This window comes from Panthera onca, chromosome B4 (assembly GCF_046562875.1).
Source record: "Panthera onca isolate mPanOnc1 chromosome B4, mPanOnc1 haplotype 2, whole genome shotgun sequence".
NCBI classification, from domain to species: domain Eukaryota; kingdom Metazoa; phylum Chordata; class Mammalia; order Carnivora; family Felidae; genus Panthera; species Panthera onca.
Genome location: NC_138345.1, coordinates 28,432,870 through 28,453,924, shown reverse-complemented (window position 1 = coordinate 28,453,924; position 21,055 = coordinate 28,432,870). Strand labels below are relative to the sequence as shown.

At 41.5% G+C, this 21,055-nt stretch overlaps 1 protein-coding gene across 1 annotated transcript in view; it reads right to left on the bottom strand.

The window, feature by feature from the left end:
* Window positions 1-2,223: 2,223 nt before the first annotated feature.
* The window catches only part of ZEB1 (zinc finger E-box binding homeobox 1), a 272,730-nt gene continuing 253,898 nt past the window's right edge, over window positions 2,224-21,055 (bottom strand). Inside the window, exon 4 of the transcript XR_009617586.3 lies at window positions 2,224-2,240. The gene's annotated coding sequence lies outside the window, so the exon portion shown is untranslated. The remainder of the gene's footprint in view (window positions 2,241-21,055) is intronic.

The following is a 21,055-nucleotide window of genomic DNA, read 5'->3' as shown; positions in this document are numbered from 1 at the left end:
TCTTTCATTCTGTACTTGACCGAAGGGACTACAGCATCATTGCTCATTGGCTTTGTGGGCGGAGCCATTGGGTGGAGTTTCAACTCCCTGGTAAGGAATCAGGACCATGAATCTGAGTTATATGCGTCCCAGGAAGACTAGGGAATATCCAGATATTGGAGATCAGGAAGGGACAGGGAGCACCCAAGCTTCAGGTCAAGGGTCAATAACTATGATATGAGTCACATTCCCTCCTTTGGTAGAATTAATGTCAGAGTTTCTTTGGAAACTATTTAGAAGACTGCTTTTGGAGTCAGACCAGATTTCACAATGTACTAGCTCTGTGACATTGGGAAAGTTGTTTCATGTCTCTGGGCCTGTATCCTCATCTCTTCCTCCTACGGTTGTTGGGGCTTAACTGACATAAGACCCAAGTACAGTGCCTGGCATATAGCAAATGCCCTACTGCATTAACCATGCCTTTCCACGCCCCCCCCCTCCCCCCCCCGTAATCTGATGCTTTGACATCTGGGAGTCTTGCTGACCTGGCTGTCCCATGGCTAGTCAGTTCTTAGAGGTAGTAAACAACTTGCCTGCAAGCATGCTCTTCAAATACAAATCAACCAACCCAGAGCCCACACAACCAACCACTTCCTTCATTGGGCTCGCAGACTCCAGGCTACTATCTACCTGCCCTAATCACTCCAAAGCCGGGCACTGTGCAATGAGAGTCCCTATGGTTCAGAGCCTGCTGAAAACTGGCTAATCCTAAACCTCTTACCCTAGCTCCCTGTCCCTTCCCATGGAAAGCACAATAAACGCTCTTGCCCACATTTCCTCTGGCTCCTTCTGCCCCCTGATGGGTGCTTGCCCTCCACTCCATGCCTCCTCCTCTTGAGAACTGTGACAAGCTGTCATTTCAATGGCAACCATCTCCTGATCTATTGGCCTTACTGTACCTCAAATTTTCTATTACTGTATTATATTTTATTTGACTTTGTTTTTAGGCCATTTTTAGATTCACAGCAAAATTAGCAGAAGGTACAGAGATTTCCCACATACCCCTTCCCCCCACCACATGCATAGCCTTCCCAGCTATCAATATCTGCCAGCAAAGTGGTACATTTGTTACAAGTGATGAGCCTACCTTGATCCATAATTATCTGAACATTATATTTTATTTATTTTCTTATTTTAATTTTTTTTTTAAGTTTATTTTTTTGAGACAGAGAGAGACAGAGCATGAACAGGGGAGGGTCAGAGAGAGGGAGACACAGAATCTGAAACAGGCTCCAGGCTCTGAGCGGTCAGCACAGAGCCCGACGCGGGGCTCGAACTCATGGACTGCAAGATCATGACCTGAGCTGAAGTCGGCCGCTTAACCAACTGAGCCACCCAGGCGCCCCTTTATTTTCTTATTTTAGAGAGAAAGTGGGCCTGCGTGGGAAGGGCAGACAGAGGGAGAGAGAAACAATTTTAAGCAGGCTCCAGGATCAGCATGGATCCCAACGAGGGGCTTGATCCCATGACCCTGGGGTCATGACCTGAGCAGAGATCAAGAGTTGGACACCCGACCGACTGAGCCACCCAGGTACCCCTGTACCTTATATTTTAAAACACCTGAATATGCTCAGTGATAATATTATTTGTGTAGTTGTTTGGCCTTGTTGGTTTGTCAGTGGATTTATATGACCTTCCTGGGCTGACAGAGACCCAAAGCAGTTATATTCTCCTTCTGGGTCAGCAATATCAGGAAACATGAGGACCAAGTGCTATGACAGAGGCAGAGCATGCTGGCAGCTGACACAGGGCAGCTCTCCTTCTTCTTCTTCTTTTTTTTTTTTTTAACAGTTATTTATTTTTGAGGGACAGAGTGAGATAGAGCACGAGTAGGGGAGGGACAGAAAGAGAGGGAGACAAAGAATCCTAAGCAGGCTCCAGGCTCTGAGCTGTCAGCACAGGGCCTGACGCGGGGCTCAAACTCACTGACTGCGAGATCATGAGCTGAATGGAAGTTGGATGCTCAACCAACTGAGCCATCCAGGCGCCCCACAGGCAGCTCTTCTTCAAAGGACAGACCATCAGAAAGATCACCGCCCAGTGGTAAAGGCTACAGTTCACCAGAAAAATATAACAATTTGGAGTCTTTGTACATCTATATTCACTTAACACGTAGCCTTCAGATACCCAAAGCAAAACCTGACAGACTCATAGGAAAAGTCGACAGATTCACATTCATAATGGGAGAATTTAAACTTTTTCTTCAAGTACACAAGGAACATTTTCAAAATGTGATCGCATACCAGCCCCACAGCACAGCCTGAGAAATTACAACACTTTAGTACCATCCAGGCCAGGTTCTCTCAACACAGTGCAATGAAATGAGAAAATAAAATGGTAGGGAAAAAAATTTTCCATGTTCTTAGAAATGGAAATGTTCTTAGTTTCCATGCTCTTAGAAATGTTACAGTACTTCTAAATAACTGGTGGCTGAAGAAGAAATCATTTGGAAGAGGGACGGTAGGAGGATGAGTGGAGGCATGGAGACCAGTGAGGGGATAGCTGGAACAGTCCAGAAAGATGATGGAGGCTTGGGTTACAATCACCATGAATGAAAGAAAGAATTGTGATATAGATTTGTGATGTACTGAGGAAGAAAATTGATGGAAAGAAATAAAATGCACTGCGGCTCTCTCCCATCCTCCTGACTGAAGGATGGACTCTTTACCCCCAACATCTACTTCTGGTTTTCAGGGCTGTTTTTCAGTCACATTGCAGGCACGCCCAGGGAGATTCTGGTCCTCTGGCATGGGGTGGGGCAGACCATCCTCGGGCCTCAGCCACGGAGAGTCCAGAGAGGGGCCCTGAATCTCTTCCCTCTGCCTTGCTGAATGCAGCTCTGGAAAAGGGAGAACAAGTTTATGTGGCTGAGGGACACTAGCCCCACTCATTTCCATGGTGTATTCCTGGAAACCAACACAGAGGTGGTTGCTTAAAGAAAATCTTTTCCTCTGCTGAAACAATGTTGTAATTAAGGGCTACATCCTGACCAAGGACTTAGCAAATAACGTAGAGGTGATGCCCTCACCATGTAAATACTATGCAATGAATTGCAGAATTTAGATGACCTAATCCAGTCTCCTTTTACAATTAGACTAAATGTTCCATAAAGATAACCATGCTGGTTTTGCTCACTACCACATTTTCAAGATCTAGCACAAAGAATAAGATATAGAAGAAGTTCTAATTGTGTTTTCTTAGTTTTTTGTTTTTTGTTTTTTTGGTCTATTTGGCATTCATTTATCACTGGGCCAATTATATTAACTATATTTTCTTTTCTCCCTAAGCTTTATTGTGGTATGATTAATAAATTAAAAAATGTACATATTTTCATATACATATACATTGGGATATGGTGACCATAATCAAGCTAATTAACATATCCATCTCTTCATATAGTTACTGTGTGTGTGTGTGTGTGTGTGTGTGTGTGTGTGTATGGTGAGAACACTTAAGATTTACTCTTTTAGCAAATTTCAAGTATACAACACAGTATTAATAAGCACAGTCTAATAATGCATTAGACCTCTATTTCATTTCTCTGCTCTGATCTTTATTATTTCCTTCTTTCTGCTAACCTTAGTTTGCTCTTTTTCTAGTTCCTTGAGTATAAAGTTAGGTTGTTTATCTGAGATCTATTTTCTTAATGTAAGAATTTAATTCTATAAACTTCTGTCTTAGAACTGCTTTTACTACATACCATAAGTTTTTGTATTTTGTGTTCTATTTTCATTTGTTTTGAGATAATGCTTATATCCTCTTGATTTCTTTTTTGTCCTGTTGATTGTTCAGGAGCATGCTGTTAATTTTTACATATCTGTGAATTTTCCAATTTTTCCCATGTTATTGATTTCTAGTTTCAAACATTGTGGTATAAAAAGAAAAAATACTTGATATAATTTCAACCTTCTTAAATTTGTTAAAACTTGTTTTGTGGCCTAACATAAGGTCTATTCTGGAGAATATTCTGTGTGCACTTGAAAAGGATGTGTATTCTGCTGCTGGTGTTTGGGGTATTCTGTTTATGTCTGTCAGGTCCATGTGGTCTAACGTGCAGTTTAAGTCCAATGTTCCTTATTGATTTTCTGTCTAGATGATCTATCCATTGTTGAAGTAGGGTATTGATGTTTCCTACTATTATTATATTGCTGTCTATTCTCCTTTTCAGTTCTGTTAATATTTGTTTTGTATATTCAGGTACTCCAATGTTGAGTACATATGTATTTATAATTGTTATATTTCCTGAATGAATTAATCCCTTTATCATTATATAGTGATCTTCTTTGTCTCTTGTGACAGTTTTTGACTTAGTCTATTTTGTCTTGATATAAGTATAGCCATTCCTGCTCTGCTCTGTTTACCATTATCATGGGACATCTTCTATCCCTTCACTTACAGCCTGAAGAATGTACTTAAAGCTAAAGCCACTCTTTCATAAGCAGCACATAGTTGAATTATGTTTTTAATCCGTTCAGTCACTCTATGTCTTCTGATTGAGAATTTAATCCATTTACATTTAAAGTAGTTATTGATAGGTAAGGACTTATTGCTATTTTGTTAATTGTGATTTGATTGCTTTGTAGTTCCTTTCTTCTTTTGCTGTAGTCCTTTGTGATTTGATGATGATGATGATTTTTTTTTTTTTTTTTTTTTTTTTTTTGGTTGTGGTGTGCTTTGATTCCTTTCTCTTAATCTTCTGTGTATTTACTATAGGTTTAGGTTTTTTTCTTTGTGATCACCCCGAGGCTCACACAAAACATCTTATAGTTATAATAGTCTGTTTTAAGCTGATAACAACTGAACTTCAACCACATACAAAAACTCTACATTTTTACTTCTCCTCCTCCCACATTTTATGTTTGATGTCAGTTTACATTTTTTAATATTGTGAATCCACTAACAAATTATTGTAGCTATAGCTTTAGTAAAATACTTTGTCTTAACTTTTACATTAGAGTTAAAATAATTTATGCACCACCATTACAGTACTCAAAGTATTTGAATTTGACTGTATTCTTACCTTTACAGTGAGTTTTAGACTTTCATATGTTTTTTATGTTATTAATTAGTATTTTTTCATTTCTAGCTTGAAGAACTCCCTTTAGCATTTCTTGTAAGGCAGGTCTACTGGTGATGGACTTTTTCAGCTTTTTTTGATCTGATAAGATCTTTATCTCTTCTTCATTTCTGAAGGCCAGCTTTACTGGGTATAGTAATCTTGGTCTACATTTTTTTTCTTCAACTCTGACTGTATCATCCCAGTTTTTCCAGGCCTATTTCTGCTGAAAAATCCACTGACAGTTTTATGGGGGTCCCCTTGTATTACAAGTCACTTTTTTCCTGCTTCTTTTGAAATTCTCTCTTTGACTTATGAGAATGTGATTATAATGTGTTCTGGTGACAATATTTTTATGTTCAATCTATTATTTAACTTTATTTTTTAAAGGTTATTTATTTATTTTGAGAGAGAGAGAGAGAGAGAGAGAGAGAGCAAGCAGGGGAGGGGCAGAGAGGGAGAGAAAATCCCAAGCAGGCTCTGGGCTGACAGTACAGAACCTGACATGGGGCTTGATCCCACAACCCTGGGGTCATAACCTGAGCTGAAATCAAGAGTTGGACACTTAACCATCTAAGCCACCCAGGCACCCCTATATTTAATCTATTTAGAGTTCTTTGGGCTTCATGGATCTGGATGTTTAAGTACCTCTTCAGATTTGGGAGGTTTTCTGTCGTTATTTCTTTAAGTAAGTTTTCTTTACCTTTTTCTTTTCCTGCTCTTCCTAGGTCTTTAACAATGTGCCTACATCTTTGACTTATGACGGGATTATGTAAACCCATCTTAAGTTGAAAATATTTTAAGTTGAAAATGCGTTTAATATATCTAACCTACAAAAACATCATAGCCTAGCTTACCTTAAATGTGCTCAGGACACTTATGTTAGCCTGCAGTTGGGCAAAATCACCTAACACAAAGCCTATCTGATGATAAAGTGTTGTTCTTCATTCTGCTCGATTGAGTCTACTGTTAAAGCTCCCTTGAATTTTTCAGTTCAGTCATTGTCTCCTTTAGCTCCTAAAATGATTTGGTTCCTTTTTATGGTTTCTGTCTCTTTGTTGAACTTCTCATTTTGTTCATGTATTATTTTCCTGGTTTTGTTTAGTTATTTATCTGTGTCCTCTTTAAGCTCACTGAGCTTCTTTATTTTGACAATTATTTCGAATTCTTTGCCAGGCAGTTTGTAGGTTTCCATTACTTTAGGATCAGTTACTAGAACATTGTCATTCCTTTGCTATGTCATAGTTCTCTGATTATTCATGATACTTGTTGCCTTGTGTTTATGTCTGTGCATTTGAAGAGATAATCACCTCTTCCAGTTTTTACAGATTGACTTTGGCAGGAAAAGCTCTTCAGCAGTCAGCCTGTTCAGAAATTCTGGATAGATCAGCCTGTGGGGGCCATGGGCTAGTTTGGTGCTAGATTCCTCAGTGGGTCTGGGCTTGTGCCTGGGTCAGTGGGTTAGTGAGCCTGGTGCCTAGGTCCACAAAGGCACACCTGGAACCTGAGTATACTGGGGTGGGTGAGTCCTGGATTGGCAGCGGCTGGCCTGACACTAGGGTCCAAGGGGCACGCCTGGAGACTAAGTCTGCAGGGATGTGTTTGGAACCTGAATCTGTGGGAGCCCTCCTGGTGCTGAGGCAGGCTTTGAGCTTGAGTCCTCAGGGGCCAGCTTGGTACTGAAATGGGCTTCATGCCTGGATCCACAGGGATAATACTGGTCCTGAGTCTGTGGGGGCTGGCTTGACACCAGGGTTTACTGAAGTGGGCCTGGTGCCTGGATCCATGGAGGTCAGCGTGGCACTGGGATCAAACTGGAACTTGAGTCTCTGGGAGCTACCTGGAGCTCCATAGGGGAAGGAGGCCAGGGGCTTGGGGTAAGGGGATGGCTTGGCACTGGGGCTGCATAGACCAGCCTGCTGCCTGGGTTCACTGAGGCAATCTTGATGCTGTGGTCTATGGCAAAGAGGGGTGCTCATTGTCACTCTTCCCCCTGCAAACAGTGGGTATCTTTCTCCATGCTTCACTGTAAAGAGTTAGGGAGGGGTGGTGTGGTGTCTTAGTCCATTCAGGCTGCTATAACAAAATACTGTAGACTGAGAGGATTATAAACACAGGAATTTATTTCTTACAGTTCTCGAGACTGGAAGCCCAAGATCAGGCTACCAGCATGGTCAGGTCCTGGTGAGGACCTCTTCTGCATTGCAGAATTCTGACTTCTCACTGGTAAAAATGGCAAAAATGTTTTAAAAAAAAATGGTAAATGGTAACAAGGGCAAGAGAGCTTTTGTGGCCCTCTTTTATAAGGGTACTAATCTGATTCCTGAGGGCTCTGCTTCCCAAAGTTCTCCCAAAGGTGCCATGTCCTAATGCCCTCCCAGGGGACATTGGTTTCAACATATGAATTTTAGGAGAACACAAACATTCAGACCATAGCACATGGGTAATGTGAAACTGTCCTTCCTGCCCTCTTCAATGCATTTTCTTATTTCTGCACTTCTGTGCTCTACTCAGGTGCTGCAAACTCTTCACTGGATTCCTTGGCTCTTATTGAGGTGTTTACATGGGTGGATGGTTGTTCAAATTGATGCTTCTGTGAGGGAAACTCCTATTCTGCCATCTTGCTGATGTCACTCCTATTAAGTATATTTTTGTATTTTCTGCATTCTTGATACACTGGCATTTGGGGATCTTGCAGACTCTGGGAGAGATTACCCTTGCCAGGACTAGTAAGCACACCACTTGGTCAGGAACACCTCTCTCACATGCAAATCAGACAGTCCCAGGTCTACAGCCCTCACCACTGCTCATTGAACTCCCGCACACCTGGCCAATACTTCCTCTGCCCTACATCATCCCAGGGCCTGTACCAGGTAACTAGAGACCATCCCTATTGTCCAAAGCCCAATGTAATTATTCCATCTAGTCAATACTAAGCCCTTTAACCCCACCCTGTTTTGCCTTTCCTGAGGAAACCTCAATAAAGACTACAACTCAGACTTTCCCATCACTTTTGTCTTCTGTCTCCTCACCATCCTGATGCTTCCCCTGTGGCCTTGCTTGGAGTCATGTGTTCCTTTCTCTTGAGAAATAGAATTAATCCTTCTTTCAATAGCATTGGCTTTTATATGTCACCTCCATAAATTAAAATCACACAGTATACACTTTAGAACAGAAGATGCCTAATAAATTTTTGACCGTCTTAATGAAAGAATGAATGAACTAATTAAAAATAATCTTTAGTTCTCTAAAGTGGTTAACCTAAATTCACCAGGCTCGGCAGCAATAAAACACTGAAACCCTTAGTCTCTCAACTTTTATTTATTGCTGCCTTCCTTTGGGAATCTCAGTGTACTTGCCATATCGGTATACAGGAGCTGGTATATAATCTAAAGAATACACAGGGCCGACACAATAAAACTCTGTTGTATCATAAATTGGACCTCCCAAACTATCCTTTCAGGCTGTTGCAAATAAAATATATATTTTCTTCATAATTGTATTTGCTTTTTCAGAATCTTAGAGGGTTTTAGCAATGATTACTATTTTTTTAAAGCTGTTTCAGGGAGAGCTGATGAGAGCCCTATTTTCTGGTATTAAGTTGCCCCGCAGGAGCCTTCCAGAACAATCTCATTGATCAGCCTTCTCCAGGCAGTTATTGCGTCTTCTGAGTTCTTGAAGGCTTTGCTAAGGAATCTTAGCTGGGAAGCCAAGGAATGAATTTAGGCCTTTGGGAACTGGTCTTTTATGAGATAATTTGACAGTATTGGAGGATGAGAACAGTGAAATGCAACCTAGAATCAGGACTGTGTAGATACTGTGATGGTTCAGAGAAGAGTCTTCAGGCCAGCCAGACTTGGGTTTGAATTCTACCTGAATAGCCTGAAATACACTGATTAATCCTCAGTATTTTCATCTGTAAGATGGAATGAAAACCAACCAAGTTCCTAGCTTATTCTCTGGAATTAGATGACATAGTCACATAGAATCAATTAAGTACTCACTAAAAGGAAGCCATTGTTGCATTTTGTAAGGCAGGTCTATGGAGAAGTGATGATTTCACAGAAACAGCCTATGTCTGTGGTGCTAATGTGAGGGAAGCTCTTACCCTCCAAGTGCCCAATCATCCTAAATGCCCAGGCTCACAGACTGAAGGGAAGAGGACATTGCAAATCTGGACAAATCTGCACAGTCCCTCATTCCCTAAGCTGGGAGATCTGTTAGTGGAGGCCCAGCAGAGGCTGATCTCATCTGTGTCACCAGCCAGCATGACAGTAAATGGGATGTGCTCAGTTCCAGGAATTTGACAGTCAACAAACCAATCAGACAAACATTGAACAGACTTTACTGATCACCTACTGTGTGGAATGCACTAGGCTTAGAGAATCTATTCTTGTTCTTCCTCATGAACCAAATGAGAAGCTAAACTTCCCTGGAACTGAGCAGGCTGGAAACCACCTGGTCCTGTCAGGGGTTGAGGTTTTCCAGAGCACTGTGGGAAAGTCATTGTTGACCTTAAAGTCGGTGACTATTTTGGACTTTCCAATACAATTCAACCAAAGGCCATTGCAAAACTTAAGGAAGAAAAAGTAGAGCAATGTGATTTTCAAAGCTATGAGTTTCTGAGAATTAAAAAAAGTAACAATGCAAGGGTAATTTTTAAATGATAGTCAACATCCTGTTGAATGATCCCCAACGTTTAAAAATAATTTTATGTCTTATCTTCATTAATGTTTATTTTTATTCAATTATAGTTGACATACAATGTTATATTAGTGTCAGGAGTACAACATAGTGATTTGACAAGTTTATACATTATGCTATGCTCACCACAAGTGTAACTACCATCTGTCAGTATACAACACTATTACAATATCATGACTATATTCCCTCTGCTGTGCTTTTCATTCCCATGACTTATTCATTCCATAACTAGAAGCCTGTGCCTTCCGTTCCCCTTCACTCATTTTGCTCATCTCCCCCTCCCCCACCCCCCCAGCAGCCATCAGTTTGTTCTCTGTACTAATGGGTTTGCTTTTGCTTTTTGTTTCTTTGTTCATTTGTTTTGTCTTTTAGATTCCACATATAAGTGAAATCATATGGCATCTGTCTTTCTCTGACTTATTGTGAAATTTAACATAGTACCTTTTAGGTCCATCCATGTTGTCACAAATGTGAACATTTCATTCTTTTTTATGGTTGAGTGATTTTATATATATATATATATATATATATATATATATATATATATACTAATGTTTATTTTATTTTTTACCAATGTTTATTTTAAAACTTTAAAAATAATATATGTGCTCTTATTTTACATCATATACAAAAAAGTAACTCAAATGGGTCAAAGCCCTGTACTTAAGAGCTAAAATTATAAAAACTCTTAGAAGAAAATAGGGGAAAGCTTCATGACGTTGGATTTGGTAATACTTCTTAGATATGACACCAAAGCATAGGCTATAAAAGAAAATATAAGCAAGACTTCTTCAAATGAAAACTTTTGTGTATCAAAGGATACAATTAACATAGTGAAAAGGCAACTTATGGAATGGGAAAAATACTTGCAAATTAAATATCTTAGAAGAGATTAATATCTAAAATATATAAAGAACTCCTATAATTCATCAACAATAACAAAAAGCAACTGATACAAAAATGGACTTGAAAAAAGGGTTCCAGTAGATATTTCTCCAAAAAAGATATACAAAGAAGATGTAAAAATGGTCAATGAGCATGTGAAAAGGTATCTAACATCACTAGTCCTTAGGGCATTGCAACTCAAAATCACAATGAGACGATCCTTCACACCCATTAGGATGGCTGTTATCAAAAACAAACAAACAAACAAACAAGCAAACAAATAAAAACCCAGAAAATAGCAAGTGTTGGCAAAGATGTAGAAAAATTGGGACCCTTGTGCATTACCAGTGAAAATGTAAAATGCTGTGGAAAACAGTTTGGAAGTTCCTCAAAATGTTAAACATGGAATTACCCTATGATCCAGCAATCCCACTCCTAGATAGATACCCATAAGAATTAAGAGCAGGGACTTGAACAGATACTTGCACACTAATGTTAACAGCAACATTATCCACAATAACAAAATGGTGGAAGCAGCCCAAATGCCCATCAACAGATGAATGGATAAAGCACATGTGGTATATACAATGTAATATTATGCAGCTTTAAAAAGAAAAGAAATTTTGACACATGCTACAACATGAATGAATCTTGAAGACATTATGCTAAGTAAAATAAGGCAGACACGAAAAGACAAGTATTGTATGAGACTACTAGTAGGAGGTACCTAGAGTAGTCAAACTCCTAGGGATAGAAAATGAAATGGTGCTTTTCAGGGGGTGGGATGAGAAGGCATGGGGAATTACTGTTTAATGAGAATGGAATTTCTGTTTGAGAAGATGAAAGAGTTCTAGAGATGGAAAGTGGTGACGGTTGCACCACAATCGGAATGTACTTAATGCTACTGAGCTGTATGCTGAAAAATTGTTAAAATGGTAAATTTTATGTCTATTTTTCCACAACAGAAGAGAATGAAATTCAGACACATGATACAACATGGATGACTTTGGAAATATGATAAGTGAAATAGTCCAGATACAAAAGGACAAATATTGTATGATTCCACTTAAATGAGGCACTGAGAATAGGCAAATTCATAGAGACAGAAAACAGAATGTGGTTACCAGGGATGGGGGGAAAGGCATAATGGGGATTTATTGTTTAACAGGTTCCTGTTTGAGATGATGAAAAAGTTCTGGAAATCGATAGCGGAAGTGGTTGCCCAACATGATGAATGTACTTAATGTTACTGAACTGCACACTTTAAAATGGCTAAAAAGGTAAATTTTATGTCATGTATTTTACCACAATAGAAAAAGTAGTATGCGTGCAAGTTAAAAGCATTGCATAATATAAAATAGCATAAAATGAGAAGGGAATTTCTCCTCCTCCTAATAAACACTTTTAAGTTGTTTCTAGTGGTTGTCTCCATAATTCTAAATCACCCGTGTGTATACCTGTGCTTTGACCCTCCCACTGTAGATAGCGTCTGGGGTCTCCTCTTAGGGATGGATGAGGGATCGAGGGTATGTCCACTAACTCCTATCAACCCTCTGCCTCTGTCTCCTGATTGCAATATTTACATTATACTTTTGGAATTTCTAGTGGTTAATTTTTAGCTTTATTTTTTTTAATGCTTATTTACTTTTGAGAGACAGAGAGCTCACAAGCGGGGGAAGGGCAGGGAGAGAGAGGGACAGAGGATCTGAAGTGGGCTGTGCACTGACAGCAGCGAGCCCAATGTGGGGCTTGAACTCACAAACTGTGAGATCATGACCTGAGCCAATGTCGGATGCTCAACTGACTGAGCCACGCAGGTAACCCTAATTTTTAGCTTTAAATAACACACTTAAAACTTTATCTTCTGAAACCTTTTTAATATGGAAATTTTCAAACACATATAAAAGTAGAGAGAAGAGTATAGTAAGCTGCTATACCTAGCACCTAGCTTCTGCTGTGAACCCATAACCAATCTTATTTCATCCACATCCCCACTCACTTCCTTCTACTGATTATTTTGGAACAAATCTTAGACTTTGTATCATTTTATCTGTAAATATTGCAGTATGTATTTCTTAAAAATAAGAATAAAAAAACCCACAATGTAACTGTAATGCCATTACGACACCTAAAAAAATGAACAATAATTCCTTAATAGCCAGTTACTGTTGATATTTCAAAAAAAATTTTTTAATGTTTATTTTTGAAGGAGAGAAAGACAGAGTGTGGGCAGGGGAGGGGCAGAGAGAGAGGGAAACACAGAATTAAGCAAGGCTCCAGGCTCTGAGCTGTCAGCACAGAGCCTGATGTGGGGCTAGAACTCACATGCCATTAGGTCATGACCTGAGCTCAGCTGATGTCTGATGCCCAACCGACTGAGCCACCCAGGAGCTCCTGTTGAGATTTTAATCATTTTTCTTTTTCAATTTATTCAAATCAGGATCCAAATACTAGAAGATCTTTATACTACAGTTGGTTGACATGTTTCTTTAGCCTCTCAATCTATTGGTCCCTCACCCTGCTTTTTCTTCTCATTGCAATGTAATTTGTTGAAGAAACTGTGTTGTTTGGTTTGTAGAGTTTCCACTGTCTGGATAGTCATGATTACATCTTGATGGTGTCATTTAATGTGTTTTCCCCTTGCATTTCCTTATGTTTCCTGTAACTTGGTAATTAGATCTGGAGACTTGCTCAGATTGAGATTTGATTTTATGGCAAGAACACTTCGTACATAGTTTTATTAAATTCTGCCAGACGGTATATCATGTCTGGTTGTATCTTTCTTCACGATTCCAACAGCCATTGATAACTATTGTCTGGATCCTTTAATTCATTAGTGGTAGTGATGAACTCTCAGTTTTTCTTCACTGAATAGTTGGAATGCTTCTATAAAAAGAAATTGCCCCTTTGGCTATTTGATAATCTGAAGATAGAGGAAAAGTAGAAATGATTGCTTGACTCTTAGGTTAAAACTTATTTAATTACCAGTCCTGAAAGTGGTGAGTTGATTCCCTAACATCCTGTAATGGTTAACATTGGCTTTCTTTTTCTATTAGCATCATGGTGAAGCCATACTTGACATGTTTCAAGTCACTGTATTTCAATTCTTATTGATGTTGAAACTGTCTTGTTTTCGGCCAATGAAAGCCTCTTCAAATTTACTCCTGAATCCTCTTGACCTGATTCCAAGAATATTCGGTACTCTCATCATTTTCTAAGGAGTAGAGGTTCCTGGCTCATGTGACACATTTGCTGACCCAGGCCTGGATTAATTATTTCTCCAAGGAATTCTGGTTGCTTTCAGTAGAAAATGGTATTTGGAGATCACAGTTTGAACATTTGAATGTTCATTGCTATTAGTTTGGTCATTGTTAAACTTTTTAAACTTTTTATTATTTTTTAATTTTTTTAAATGTTTATTTTTGAGAGAGAGAGAGAGCATAAGCAGGTGAGGAGCAGAGAGATAGGAAGACACAGAATCAGAAGCAGGCTCCAGGCTTCGAGTTGTCAGCACAGAGCCCGACGCGGGGCTCGAACTCATAAACTGCAAGATCATGACCTGAGCCAATTTGGACGCTTAACCGACTGAGCCACCCAGGCACCCCAAAGTTTTATTTTTAAATCCATAAAATTCAGACCATATTTCTTTACCCTTTTCCTCCAGTAAATGAGAAATTTAGCACACCTTCATTTTTTTCCTACTTTTTCCTTCAACTTTTTCAATTCTGTCAGCTATAACATTACTTTTATAAATCTTCAAGACCTAACTTTGACATTATAAGGTTCTGTGACTATGATTAATCTTCCTGACTTTGTCTATAGACTGATTATTAAAACTGTAAACCAAAAACCAGCATTTGTAAAATTATAATTACATAAGTATCGTTTACTGATGAGCCTCAAAAAAGTATGACTAGATCCATAGCAAAGGAAATGTAATCTTATTCTACTACCCAGAACCACCGTAAGGAAATCTTTGTTAACCTCATGGCCACATGGATTCTGTTTTATTTACAATTATGATTATTTGCTCAATGTCATGCCACCTTTATTCTGTTATATATTTATATATATTTTTTATTCTGCTATGATGTTGTATGGCTATTTATTTTCTCTGGAATTTATAGCTGTTTTATTTGTTGTTGTTGTTGACAGAAGCATATGCTTTTATCTGATTAAAAATTTCTAGGTTCCTCATCATAGAACTGTGTAATGAAACCATTTGGATTTTGAAGACATACGTGGTGGAGTCCTTTGATACATCTCATTTTAATTTTGACATTATTTGACATTAATTACAGGCCTGTTGCAGAGTTTCAAGCTAATTTCAAGCTTATTTTTATTGCACTCTTGGGTTGATTTCACTTTTGTCTGGATCACAGATACTCCTCTTTCTTGGATTCCTATTTGCTCAGATGGACTACATGTTCTAATGGTGTTTTAATTTTTAGAAAAGTTTATATAAGTTGATTCTGATTCTTCCTTACCTAAAGCTTGCTTTATTTTATTCCTTACTTGGTTGAAAGTTTGGCTGAGTATAGATTTCAGGTTTGAGATATTTCTCACCTAGAACTGTAAGTGAATTTCTCTTCTGTCTTCTGTCATTTAGTGTTGTCATTTACAAATCTCATAACTATCTTAATGACAGCTTTTGGTAGTAGGCTACAAGCCTAGTTCTTCTTCGTTTCTTCTTCCTTCCTACCAAACCTTGACTGTGTTCAAGAGTCAAGACCATTACTTAGAAGGAAGAGGCTTCTCTTCCCCAATGCTAAGGAGGGACTGATGATTCATTTAAGACAATTATGATAAAGGCATTCTTCTCACCAGTGATTGATTTAGGAATAGGTTTTTGGATATTTCTGCTTGAGCATTAGTGAGGTTAAATTGTTGCAGCCAAGAGACCATTGGGAGAATGGCAAAATGTCAGAGCTAGCAGAGTAGAAAAACAGAAAGAATCCAAGTTATTGATGCTATCATCGCACAGGTGAATTAACCAACCCTAAAGCTAACTACCTTACACCATAGAATTCTCCTCTGTAAATAGATTTTAGAGAGTTTTAGATGGTGGCTCACTTTGCTTCACTTTGAAGAGATTACTTTTATCACTATTTATAACTCTTATTTTGAATCACTGGCACCTTGACACGGCTGACTTTTGTGTTACAATGATTCAGGCCTGATGTTTCTCTATTCTCCACAGAAGGGTAAGGAATTTTTTTTTAAAACATCTCTATAATAAATTTGATAGACTTACAGAACTGAAAAGGCTGTCAAGAGTTAATTGAGTCTATTGCCTTGACTCTAAGCAGGCCTGATGAGAAACTACCCCATAAAATTGTTCATATGCTTTTCATAGACACAGAATGTCATCACCTCCCTTGCTGCGGTGCATTCCAGCACATCGATGCCAAAGAAGGAGGCACGACATTAGAGTTTTATCCTGAAATAAATGTGGTGGCTTTTGTCCTTATAGAACCAGTTTTCTTGAGTGTGTGGAGGCATTTGTTGCTGCAAGAAAACAAAGTAATGTGCAAATTGATAAAATAGATTCAGGGAAGTGAGAGTTTGAACTGCAAGAAACGGCTTTGTTTTACAGTTTCCTAGAGTGTTCTTTTAAACATAGAGTTCACCAAATGGGTTAAAACTATAACTTAATTTCAAAATACTACCTATCTAATGGAGAATTTATTTCAAGTGCTAATGCTGTCAAATTTACAAAACCCCTCTATTATGTAGTAGCTATGCGGAAGCCTCTACTTGGGAGTGACATTTGCCTTCTCTCCACCGGGGACTTTCCTAGGGTGGGGTCATGCTCAGCTACCCTAATTCCTTCCACATGGAGGCTATGGACATCTGCAGTTGTAAACCACGATTCTTTGACACGCAAATCCCAGATGGTGCTTTGAATTTAAGGCCCATATTGCATGCAGATTTCTACCACATATGGTTTAATTTTTTTTTTTCTTATTGTTAACTCAATGCATGTTCAACGCTGGGGGGAAAAGTAGATAAATATATAACAAAAGGAAAAAGAAACCTCTCATAGCCCTACGATTGTTAATGTTTTGAAATTTATCCTAGATGTTCTCTGGGCATATTCATTGATATGTATAACTTTAATTTTTCTTACAGAAATGGTATTGTGCCCTGCCCAGCGCTGGGCTGCTTCCATCCCGTACATTCATGCTGTGGATGCCGTGGTTCACAGGTGACCTGGACATAACCCTCATGCGCTACAAGAGCCCATGGACTTAATATCATAGTTAATTGCTGTTTACCAACAGGAAAGGAGGAGCAAGGCGGCCGTTGGACCCCGGAGCCACCATGTGCTGAGTGTCTACTGTTTGCTAGTTGAGACTCTACATGCATTATCTCAACTTCTCATACCTACCCTCAGGGATGGTTTTCACCTACTACCTCTTTGCAGGTGAGGAAACGGACACCTGGACCAGTCAGATAACAGCTCAGATTGACTTGACTGCAAAGCCAGTATTTCCTATGGCACCGCAGTTCTTCCAGCAAGGCCGCTGTGATTACCTTCAGACCAGAGGAGGCAGGGAGGGGAAGATGTTGCTCCTGGAAGAAGATGGAGATGGGGATGATTGGAGTTTCCTCTGATGGACTGAAAGGGGTGCCCAGGGGCCACTTCAAGGTCAGGAGAGGACGCGAGTGGCTAGGATCAAGCCTCAGTGGGAAGGGCAGGGTCTAGGATAGACGAATCAGGAGGCGTAATGAGTTGCTTCAGGCAAGGTTGGCCCCGGGGGAAGCCGTGAGGCTGAGAGAGGTTGGTTTTCACCCATCTATGAAGTCCTCAAGCTCACCAGGTGCCTGCACCCACTCAAGGGCCCCAGACCCTATGCCTGCCTCCCAGACCTCCTTGGGCAAGACCATATCACAGCGCACGTCTCCTTCCTGTCACATCCAAACTGTCACATGTAGTTCTTGAGCTCTCAGAATGCTTCCCTGCCAGAGCTCACTAAAGAACAGCATTCGTGTTGTTAGGTTAGTGCATATTACTGGCTGAGTGGGTTTCTCTTTCTCGAATACTTGCACTTTAATAGCATTGTAGGCACCAGGTGCTGCCAATACAAAAATGAAGCTACTTTCTCCTAAGCAGCTCATTGTAGTGAGGAGACAGTCACTTAAATAAGTGAATATGACACAAGGGGATATGATAGATGTATGTGCTGGGGATTATGCTGTACTTTCTCCCCTACAGACGGGTGGTTGGATGTAGTCTTGGAAGAGACTTTCGAATGCGGCTTTGAGGGCTGATTAGGGGATGTATCCAGGCCGGATGGGGGTGGGCTGGTGGTCACTGAGCAGGGTAAGCAGCACTACTGATGCAGATGACCTCTGCTTGGCTGGATAAAACAGGAAGAGGCCAGTGGGCCGGGCTGCACGGCAGAGGGCTTCCCATGATATTATAAGACATTGGGGCTATATCCTATGGGCAGCTGGCCCCATCAGATTTAAAATTGTTTTAATCAGGGGAAAGACTTAATCTGATTTGTGTTTTGGAAAGATATTCTTGGTAACAATGAGGAGGCCAGATGAGTCACTTGGAGCCAGGGAGACCATATTCCACAGAGTCAGTAATACAGGCATTTCTAGCAGATGGAGAGGGTGAGTTGGGTCAAGGAAGCCTTTTCCCAAGGTCCCAGTGAGGGAAAGACAAGCTCTGGCCTCAAAAAATGTGGCGGTACTGTCTGGTTTCTGGGTAGGTGAGAGGAGCGACGACCTACCCCCCAGCTCCTGGTTTTCACACCGAGGGGCTGAAGGCACCTGATGCTTGGCCAGGGGTTGGGGAGGGGGGTGGGATGGGGACTGCCTTTGCAGAGCCTTTAAAGAAATTAAGACTTCAGTTATTTATGAATCCTGATAAATCCTGGGACTGGCCAGTGGAGGCCCTGGATACCTTTGCTGTGCTTGCTTTTTAACGGCGACCAAGTTTTGTAAAACTCTTCTGCTTCTGGAGGCGGGGAACAACACAGGGTTCTGGATGATTCATCAGGCCTCTGGCTGGGAAGTGACTTTCAGGTGGGCAGGAGGGCTCCCACCTGGAGAGAAAGCCAGTCAGACTTCGGAGTGAGAGCCAGTGCAGGCAGGGTATGGTCTGCCTCTTGGGCAGAATAGTTCGTCTTAAAATTCACTTAAAGAGACAATGGAGTTTCCTGGTTAAGAGCAGGGACTCTGGAGTCAGACTGTGGGTTCAAATCCTAGCCCCTCCACTCCCTTACTATCTTCCTTGGAAAAGCCACTTTATCTCTCTGTCCCTCAGTTTTCTCATCTGTAATATAGAGGCAATAATGATACCCATTTTCCAGGTTTGTTGTGTGTATTAAATGAGGTAATATGCCTGCAGGATTTAGAGCAGTGAGCTCCTCGTGAGTACCATACATACGTTTGCTTTACTAGAGACGCAGGGCGGTGTAAGCTCCCAGGAAGTAAGCGTGCCCAGATTCAGCCTGGTCCCCTCCAATGTAGGCAGCAGCTGCACCTCGAGACACCACCCTTCTCTCCTCCCAACTTCCTGCAGATCCAAGGACCAACTGATGCCCAGACACACCCAATTAGGGGGCAGGGGAGGGGTGGCGTGGCACCTACCACCTGTCCAGAGCCCAGAGCGGCCAGGGGAGGAATCTTCCCCTGCCCAGACTGTCCAGCTGTACCTGGACCTTGCCCTGCCAGATCACCCCTTGCCTGGAGCTTCAAAGTGGTTTATTTTTTCCTCTTGCATTTGGATTCCAGAAATATTTAATGGGGTGTGTTAGAGCAAAACAGCCGTAACTTGCAATCTTTCTCTCAAGATTAAACAGGTGCATAATCCTTCTTTAGCCAAGCTCGTCAGCTGCAGCAGCTGGGAGCTCCCCATGTCTGTGGGCCTCTGTGGTTGTGCCTTCCTCCCGTCTTTGGGGCTCCCCAAATGCTCCTCTGTTCGGGGCCTTCCCGACATTCCCCAGCTGTCCTGGCCCAGTACAAAGCATTGCACTCCCGCATCGTAGCTGTGAGAGTCTGAAGTAAAAATGAAAAATATTTTTCTGTCAGCAGGTGCCTTTGGCTGAATTCACGTGATTTTGGAGGTGGGGGGTGTTAAGCTCAGTGGAAACCACACCGTGACAGGCATGTGGAGCCGTTTAGGTGAGCTCCCTGCCTCCTTCCCCTCCCAGGTGGCTCTGGCTCCCACGTTAGGGAATGTTCCCGGCATGTCCTCAGGGACAGCCTGGCAGGGGCTCAGCCCACAGGCCAGGCCTTGAAGCGGTTCTGCCTCCCCGCGAGCGAGGCAGCTCAGCTGGCCTGATGGGTGTGCTTTCTGCCACCACTCTTTTTTCTGGAAGTTTCACAGTCGTGTTCTAATACAAACAATACTGTCGGAGAGTCCGGTGGCCCCTCGGGAATTCCACTGAGCAGTGATTGATGGGCCCGAGGACAGAGCCGTGGGCCCACATCGGTCACACCTCCCGCCTGGCTCCAGAACTGGCCTGTTAGCACAGCCTGACTTGGATCATTTGTCTCCAAGTACCAGGGGATTTTCAAACAGCTGTGGAGCCAACCATTTCAAAAAGGAACATAGTTCTGGTTTGTGGTAAGAATAACACACACCGCATGTGCTCCAGAATCCAGGCCTCCGAATTCCTGGAGCGCTGGGTGTGACGGCCTTTCCTCTTTGGGCCTGCCGTGTCACCGCTTCACCTCAGTGCACAAATGGTTATGCCATTTAGGGCCACCGTGGGACTCAAACTCAGGGCACGCAGACATGGAGGACATTTTCCTCTCTCCTCCTTTCCCTGTGACCTCATTTCTGTCAAACCCCAGAGGGGAGTGATGCCTGTTGCCAAAACCTGGGCCAGGAAGGACGTTTCTTTCCACAGATGCAAAACTATATTCCTTTCCTCTTCTGTCCTCTCCTTGCCCCTAATCCCTTAGTTGTGCAGTGTTAGTATGAAAAAGCAAAAAAGGAAGTGCAGAGAGTCAGCAGTGTGTAAGAGGCCACTTCCCCTCCTTTCCCTCGGCAGCCTAGCAAGGGAGCCCCACAGGATGGAAGGCCTCCTCCCTCCATGTCCTTCTGCTTGGAAGTCGGCCTCTCTCCTGCTGGGAGAGCTGGGGGAGCAGCAGCGTGGGTCTTTGACCCACGGGGCACAGGTTAGCCTTGTCTGCTCCAGGAGGGCTGGCACTGGGTTCTCAGAGGGGATGATGGACTGAGGCTGGCAGTAGATACACAATAAAGATGCTAAGAAGGAGAAAGAGAGACCAAGAAAGGGAAGACAGCGTATCAGAGGCTGGTAATCAGCAAGACACAATGACCTGAGGTGGAGAACAGAGAGGGAAGTGAGAGCAAGAGCAGGAGCATACAGCCACCCTCAGCAGGAA